Raw genomic sequence first — 8,925 nt, 5'->3', positions numbered from 1 at the left:
ACCAACAGTGATGGGAAGGAAACCAGGGCTCAAATCAATGGTTTGGACCAGAAGGAAGAAATAAACATTCAACCAGAACAGAATGAGGAAGGAGTAGGAGCTGACCTAAACCCTGCCATGGCAGCTCTGGTAGCTGGTGGTTGTCACCCCAGGCACCTCTGGAGGGGTCCAGTTGAGGAGGAAGCAGGGGTGTCACCAGCCTGGTTTTTTGCCTAGGCTCTCCATGGACGCTTAAAGAGCACTACAAAGGTCCCAATTGAGAACTTAGAAGAGAAGAGGAAAAAGATACTATTCCAACCCCTACAATATATTGACCATATTTAAGCACTGCAAAAATGACATAAAGCTTTGATTTAGCTCCTAATGTTGTTATCAGCAATTGTGTCCAAAGTATATGACTCTTTGAGGGCCATGTAAAAGTCTAAGGTTAGGGATGCTACATGTGTGCTTTTAGAGCAGTAGTGTGAGAAAGCTTAAAGTGGGAAGGCAGGATGGCCTCAGCCTTATGATAGTAACCCCAGTAATCCCAAGGATTGGGATCAGAAATTGCATTGTAGACCTCATAAATTTTATAAACATTCAAGTACTCCCTCACGTGTTGCTAAAGAAGTTGTTGATCACACCAAAATGAGTCTACATGGTGCTAGTGGGACACATGAAAGATCAAGAGATAGACAAAGGTCAAGTGACAGATCATGAGATTCATCTCTGAAAGAACAGAATCTCAGCTCACTCCTTGTATTAGAAATGTTACTTCTAGCCCTGGCTGGTGTAGCTCAGTGGATTGAGCGAGGGCCTGCGAACCAGATGATCGTGGTTCGATTCCCAGTCAGGGCACATGCCTGGGTCGTAGTCCAGTTCCCTGCAGGCCAACTCCCAGCAGGGGACGCACAAAAGGCAACCATACATTGATGTTTCTCTCCCTCTCTCCTTCCCCTCTAAAGATAAATAAATAAATAAATAAATAAATAAATCAAAGAAGTAAAAAAAAAAGAAATGTTACTTCTCCTACATGGAAGCACCATGTTGAATGAGAAAAAGATCACAGTTCCTCCCCTCTAAGCAATCCTCGCCATCAAAAAGTTTCTCCAGTTGGTTCCAGTAGCAGGGTTGGAACAGCAGAAGAAACAGTAGTCAGTCAAGTTCAGATGATAGCTGTAATACATCTGGGTAGATAGTGTTTGTATATGAAGATGTAAAAGAAGGAGCACGGAATGTACAAATGTCAGAATGAGTGACCCTAATAGTGGATAACACTAGATTTGTTGCGGACCCATCCACTTTTACTGCAAAGCCAAATACAATGTTGGGCAGAATGTTTTGATCTTGCAAAGAACGTGATTTCACACATCCCAGTGAGAAGAGAGAATATGAGATGGCAGAGGGAATTGGCTCCACTGTATTTTGAGTTATTCTGGATTACTATAAAACAGGAGTAATCTGCTATTCTGATGACATATCTATTTCTGAATTGAGAGAAGCATGCGACTCTCTTTATACCCTTGAATATAGTACTATTAAATGTGAGATCTCGGTGCCCTAATGCATGAATTATCAAATGATAGTACTCATAGACAGTTTGAATTTTATCTAGAAGAAATTATCCTGCCTCTCGTGATAGCTAGTGCCCAGAGTGGGGAAAGAGAATGCCACATAGTGGTACTTACCAATGATGATGTAGTTGATTGGTATGAAGATTATCCACCCCAGATGGGAGAATAATATTCACAAGTTATTTATAGCACAAAATTACATATTTTTTTCAAGTACATTGAAAACAGAGATGTGGCCAAATCAGTTTTGAAAGAGAGGGGTCATAAGAAGATTAGATTGGGAATAGAAGTTTATCCTACTTATAAAGAAAAAGTAAACAAAAAGCCTGGGGGCCACCCAGAATTGATTTACAACCATGTCCAAACACCATTTATTCAAATGTCCTGGAAGAAGGAAGAAGGAAAGAGTCAGCATGTAGACTTTTAGTGCATAAAAAGTGCACCAACCTTGCAGCAGCTGCCACAGATATTCCCCAGGACCAGCTTGTAGCCATGCACCCAACTCTGCAAGTGGATGAGCTGGATAGTCTCCCCATTCTTCCCCCTTCCAGCAACAATGACCTCAATCCTGATGCTGTGATGCCAATATTCCTCAAAACCATAGCATGCTACTCTTCACAGTGACATTGCACTCTCCTCATTCTTCACTGCAAGGCCACTCTCTTCATCATGAGATGCACATAACAGTGTTTAGGATATCGCAGTGTACCCTTTTTTTAAAAAAGAACAAAGGTAGCTGAATGGTTTTTCAAATGATTACAACTCTAGCATCTTGAGATTCTAGTTATATAAATGTATTTGTTTACCACTGGGTTTATGAAATTGGTTCTTTGTATGGGGAAACAGTCCTTTTTCACACATCTAAATCTTTTCAGAAGTGGTGGAAATTGGCCACTGGGGCACTTTCAGCCTAGATTGATATTCATCACACCCCAGATAAAATGCAGAATATTACATAGTTGCACTTTGTAAATGACGGTTAAATGGTATTGTTCAAGCCATTTTTATAGTTGTGATGCACAATGTAACTTAAATAAGTGCTTCTATCAAAGAATTCCTTCAGTAGAATGTGTACAGTTTACTGCTCAGGATGAGCAAAAAATGAGTATTTATCATTGGGCTTATTTGAATGAATAGAATGAGATTCAATGTCCATATCTTAACAGTTTGGTTGCCTCCAGTGCCATTTTCAATCTTTTAGGGTGAGTCACATGCAGGAAATGTGAACATCATGGGTGGTTTATTATCCAGTCTGCCTTACCCTTAATCTGTTCACAGGTATTTATTTACTAATGATTTTTTTCTTAATAATTATGAGATAGGAAAATTAAGTGTTTGCTCTTTATTTACCAAATAATTATAAACTCATTTTTCACCAAAATAAAAATTTCATTGTTTTCATGTTAAAAAAAACAGAATGAGGAAACAAGAATACAAAAACATGAAGAGGGGCTTAGGAACCTCCAGGGCATCTTTAAATGTTCCAACATCTGATTATGGGGTGCCAGAAGGAGAAGAAGAAGAGCATCAAGTGGAAAAGTTATTAAATAATAAAGGAGAACTTCCCTAATCTGGCAAAGGAAATAGACTTCTGGGAAGTCCAGAGAGCTCAGAGTCCCAAAAAAGTTGGACCCAAAGAGGAGCACACTAAGGCACATCATAATTACATTAGCCAAGATTAAAGATAAGGAGAGACTCTTAAAAGCAGCAAAAGAAAAGAAGACAGTTACCTACAAAGGAGTGCCCATAAGACTGTCAGCTGATTTCTCAAAAGAAACCTTGCAGGTGAGAAGGGACTGGAAACAAGTATTCCAAGTCATGAAAGGCAAAGATCTACAACTTAGTTTGCTCTCTCCAGCAAAGCTTTCATTTAGAAAGGAAGGGCAGATAAAGTGCTTCCTAGATAAGGTCAAGTTAAAGGAGTTCATCATAACCAAGCCATTATTATAAGAAATGTTAAAGGGGCTTTTCTAAGACAAAGAAGATAAAAATGAACAGTAAAATGACAAAAAAACTCACAGTTATTAACAACCACACCTAAAGCAAAAACAAAAACAAACTAAGGAAACAACTAGAACAGGAACAGAATCACAGATATGAGAATCACATGGAGGGTTATGTGTGGGAGAGAGGAAAAGGTACAGAAAATAAGTAACATAAATGGCAGGCAAAAAATAGGCAGGGGGAGGTTAAGAATAGTATAGGAAATGTGGAAGCCAAAGATCTTATATGTATTACCCATGGACATGAGCTAAAGGGGGGATATGTGGGTGGGTGGGGTGTGCAGGGCAGAGGGGAATAAGGGGGGGAGGTAAATGGGACAACTGTAATAGCATAATCAATAAAATATATATATATTTTTTCAGTTGTAATATGTAAAGTTTTGTTTAAATGGAAGAAAGTGTTACATATTAATTGTTAGGAAACTTTACATTTAAGAACAATAAATACATTTTTAGCATAGGTGTTTTATAGATTTCTTCCACACATTCAAGAAGTATGATCTATTCTAACTTGTTAGAGTTCAAATGGTTTAAAATATTTATATTTCAATCTTTAAATTTACTTTGTCATAATTTCAGACTTAAAGAAAAATGGAAAATACTACAGAAAACTGCTCTATAAAGTGAACTTAGATGCATGGGTCTATTTCTAGACTCCGTTATGTTTCATTGATCTATTTGTCTATCCTTTTGTGAATAACATGCTGTTTTGATTATTGAAGATTTATGGTAAGTCTTGAATTTAACAAGTATAAGGCATTCAATTCTGTTGCTTTTTAAAAATTATTTTGGCTTTTGGTTTCTTTGATTTTCATAGAAATTTTAACATAAGCACTTAAACCTGTCAATTTCCCTCTAAGACTCTTTAATTGTATCCAACATATTTTGATATTTTATACTTTCACTATTATTCAGTTCAAAATATTTTCCTATTTATATATTTACTTATGTATGTATGTATTTATTTTTCAAGTACAGTTTTCTGCCTGTTACTCCCATCCCAGCCCACTCCCCCGTGCTCCCCACCTTCTTCTCATTTCCACCCCCTAGTTGTTGTCTATGTGTCCTTTATACTAGTTCCTCTAAATCCCTCCCTTCTTCCCCCTGAAATTCCCTCCCATCTCCCCTCTAGTCACTGTCCCCCTGTTCTCTATTTCAGTGTCTTTGTTTTTATTTTGCTTGCTTGTTTGTTTGTTTTGTTGTTTAGCTTCCTGTTAAAAGCTTCTGCGTAGCTAAAGAAAACAGTATTAAAATAAAAAGACAACCAACTGTATGGGAAAACAAATTTGCCAGTGATACCTCAGAGAAAGGTTTAATCTCCAAAATATACAAAGAACTCACATGACTTCACTCTAAGAAGACGAGCAACCCAATTAAAAAATGGTCAAAGGACTTGAACAGACACTTCTCCGAGGAGGACATACAGAGGATCCAGAGACACATGAAAAGATGCTCAATATCGCTAGCTATCAGAGAGATGCAAATTAAAACCACAGTGAGATACCACTTTACAGCAGTCAGAATGGCCATCATAAACAAAGCAACAAACAACAAATGTTGGAGGGGTTGTGGGGAAAAGGGGACCCTAGTTCACTGTTGGTGGGATTGCAGACTGGTACAACCATTACGGAAAACAGTATGGAATTTTCTCATAAAACTAAAAATGGACCTGCCTTTTGACCCAGCAATTCCATTGCTGGGGTTATATCCTAAGAACCCTAAAACACCAATCCAAAGAACTATGAACCCCAATGTTCACAGCAGCACAATTTACAATAGCCAAGAGTTGGAGGCAATCTAGGTGCCCATCAGTAAATTAATGGATCAAAAAATTACGGTATATATACACAATGGAATTCTATGCAGCAGAAAGAAAGAAGGAGCTGCTACCCTTTGCAACAGCATGGATGGAACTGGAAAGCATTATGCTGAGTGAAATAAGCCAGGTGTTGAAGGACAAATACCATATGATCTCACCTTTAACAGGAAGCAATAAAAAATATTTTTAAAAAAGAAAAAAGAAAATGTCTAATTTCTACTGAAGGTAACAAAAATCTTGTACATTTCTAAATCTTTTACAAATTTTTGATAATATCATGCTAATGCATTAATATGTTATAACATTAATGCATTTTCTATAAAAATGTTACTTCCATAATTTTTTTGCAAGTATTTTTTTATGCATCCAACTAAATATTCTGATTGTTCTTCAACATTACCTTATAAGGACATAACTTCTAACACAGAAGAGTGTCTAACAAATTTGTTCATAAGTTTCATTGATGGCGCTTGGGTTTTTTATTAACTTTTAAATTATTTATTATTGTTCAATTACAATTGTTCCCATTTTTTCCCCATTACTCTTCCTTGCGCTACTCATCTCCAGTCTGGCACATTCCAACTGCCCCTTTGTCCTCGACCATGGGTCCTTTATATATGTTTCTTGTCATGACCCTTTCCTTTTTTTCTGTTATACTTCTAACCCTGTCCTTCTGGTCATGGTCAGTTTTCTCTTTGTTTCTATGTCTCTGGTTCTATTTTGCTTGCTTCTTTTTTTGTTGATTAGGTTCCAATTATAGGTGAGATCATATGGTATTTGACTTCCACCGCCTTACTTATTTCACTTAGCATAATGCTCTCCAGTTCCATCCATACTGTAGCAAAGCATAGGAGTTCCTTCTTTCTTTCTGCAGCATTGTACTCCATTGTGTAAATGCACCACAGTTTTTTCAGCCACTCATTTACTAATGGGAACTTAGGCTATTTTCAGCACTTAACTATAGTAAATAATGCTTCTATCAACATGGGGCCCATAAGTTCTTTTGAATTGGTGTTTCAGGATTCTTAGGGTATAATCCTAACAGCAAAATTGCTAGTCATAACGCACTTCCATTTTTAATTTTTGAGGAAATTTCACACTCTTTTCCACAGTGGCTGCACCAGTCTACATTCCTACCAATAGTGTATTAGGGTTGCCTTTTCTCCACAGCCTCACCAGCACTTATTGTTTGTTGATTTGCTTATGATGTCCTTCCTGCCACTTTGAAGTGGCATCTCATTGTGGTTTAATTTGCATCTCTCTGATGGCTAGTGATGCTCAGCATTCTTTTATATGTCTATGGACCCTCTGTATATCCTCCTTGGAGAAGTATCTGTTCAGGTCCTTTGCCCATTTTTTTAACTGGAATTTTGGACTTCCTGGAATGTGGTCATGGAGTTCTTTATATATTTTGGAGATGAAACCCTTGTCCAGGGTACCATTGGCAAATATATTTTCACATACATTTAGTTCCCTTTTCATTTTGCTGATGTTTTCTTTAGCCATGCAAAAGCTTTAGAAGTTCATGTAGTTCTATTTGTTTATTCTTTCCTTTATATCCCTTGCCCTAGGGTATATATCAGCAAAGATATTGCTGTGTAGGATATCTATTTTACTGTCTGTTTTCCTCTAGGAATTTTATACTCTCACAATTTATATTTAAGTCATTCATTCATCTTGAGTTTGTTTGGGCATATGGTGAAAGTTGGTTGTCTATGTTAATTTTTTTGTATGTGTCTGTACAGATTCAGGACCATTTACTCCATTTTATCTTTCTGCCCTCCTTATTGAATATTAATTGACTGTAGACACATGGGTTTATTTCTGGGCTCTCTATTCTGTGCCACTGATCCATAAGTCTGCTTTTATGCCACTACCAGACTGCTTTGATTACAGTCGCCTTGTAATATAGTTTGATATCAGGTACTGTGACCCCTCTTACTTTGTTCTTTTTTCTCAAAATTGCTGCAGCTATTTGGGGTCATTTATGGTTCCATATCAATTTCTAAAATGTTTTCCTATACTTGTGAATTATGTCACTGGTATTTTCATAGTGATTATGTTGAATCTAGAGATTGGTTTGGGTAGTATAAACATTTTGATGATGTTAATTCTTCCAGTCCATGAACACAGTACATGTTTCCATTTGTTTGTGTATTCCTTGATTTCTTTATTCAGTGTTATGTAGTTTTCTGATATAGTTCTTTTACTTTCTTGGTTAGATTTATTCCTAGGTATTTTACTTTTCTTGTTGCGATAGCAAAATGGATTTTTTCCTAGTTTCTGTTTCTGATATTCCACTGTTGGTATACAAAATTTCTGAGTATTGGTTTTGTATCCTGCTGTTTTGCTAAATTTAGATTTTGGAGGAATCTGTGGGGTTTTCTATGTACACTATCATGTCATCTGCAAATAATGACAGTTTTAATTTCTCCTTTCCAATTTGGAAGCCTTTTATTTCTATTTCTTGTCTGATTACTGTGGGTAGGACTTCCAATACTATGTTCAATAGAAGTGGTGAAAGCAGACAATCTTGTCTTGTTTCTGACCTTAGGAGGAAAACTTTTAGCTTTTGCCCATTGAGTATGATATTGGCTATAGGTTTCTTGTATATGACCTTTAGTAGGTTGAGGTATGCTCCCTCTGTTACCAGTTTGCTGAGTGTTTTTATAATAAATGATATCTAAATTTTTTCAAATGCTTTTTCAACATTTATTGATATGGCCATATAATTTTAGTCTCACCTTTTGTTTATGTGATATATTATGTTTATTGATTTGCAAATATTGTAATAGCCTTGCATCCCTGAATAATCCTACTTGATCATACTGTATGATTTTTTTAATGTGTTGCTGGTAGAGTTTTCAAATATTTTGGATCTGGTTTTCAAATATTTTGTTGAGGATTTTAGCATCTATATTTACCGGTGCTGTTGTCCTGTAGTTTTCTTTCCTTTTTTTTTTTTTGTTCTGTATAAATATATTGGTAAATTTTATTTATTTATTTATTTATTTATTTATTTATTTTTAATTTTAATTCAAGTACGGTTTTCTGTCTTATATTCCCAGCCCTGCCACCCCACACCGTGTAGTTTTCTTCATTGTTGTTTCTCTATTTGTTTTTGAATTAGGATGATGCTGGCTTCATAAAAAGAGTTTGGGAGGAATCCCTGTTCTGGCATTTTAGAATAGTTTGAGTAGAACAGGGGTTAGTTCTTCTTTAAATATTTTGTAAAATTCTCATGTGAAGCCATCTGGTCCAGGGCTTTTGTGTGCTAGGAGTTTTTTGATTACTGGTTCAATTTCCCTACCTGTTATCAGTCTATTTAGGCTTTCTTCTTGTTGTTGTTTCTGTTTGGGAGGGTTATGGTTCTTGAAATTTGACCATTTCACCCAGATTGTCAAATATCTTGGCCTATAATTTTTTGTAGTAGTTTCTTATGCTCCTTCATATTTCTTTGGTATTGGTTGTAACTTATGCTCTTTTGTTTCTGATTTTATTTATGTGGGTCTTTCCTTTTTTCTTGATGAATCTGGCTAAAGGCTTGTCA

At 36.3% G+C, this 8,925-nt stretch overlaps 1 pseudogene; it reads left to right on the top strand.

The window, feature by feature from the left end:
- Positions 1–1,230: 1,230 nt before the first annotated feature.
- On the top strand, positions 1,231–2,177 carry LOC118989893 (BTB/POZ domain-containing protein 10-like; annotated as a pseudogene).
- The last annotated feature ends 6,748 nt before the right edge of the window (positions 2,178–8,925 follow it).

The sequence above is a fragment of the Sturnira hondurensis genome, unplaced genomic scaffold, assembly GCF_014824575.4.
Source record: "Sturnira hondurensis isolate 20B ecotype Veracruz unplaced genomic scaffold, ASM1482457v3 Scaffold0006571, whole genome shotgun sequence".
Lineage (NCBI taxonomy): Eukaryota > Metazoa > Chordata > Mammalia > Chiroptera > Phyllostomidae > Sturnira > Sturnira hondurensis.
This window is presented reverse-complemented; position numbering and strand designations above follow the sequence as displayed.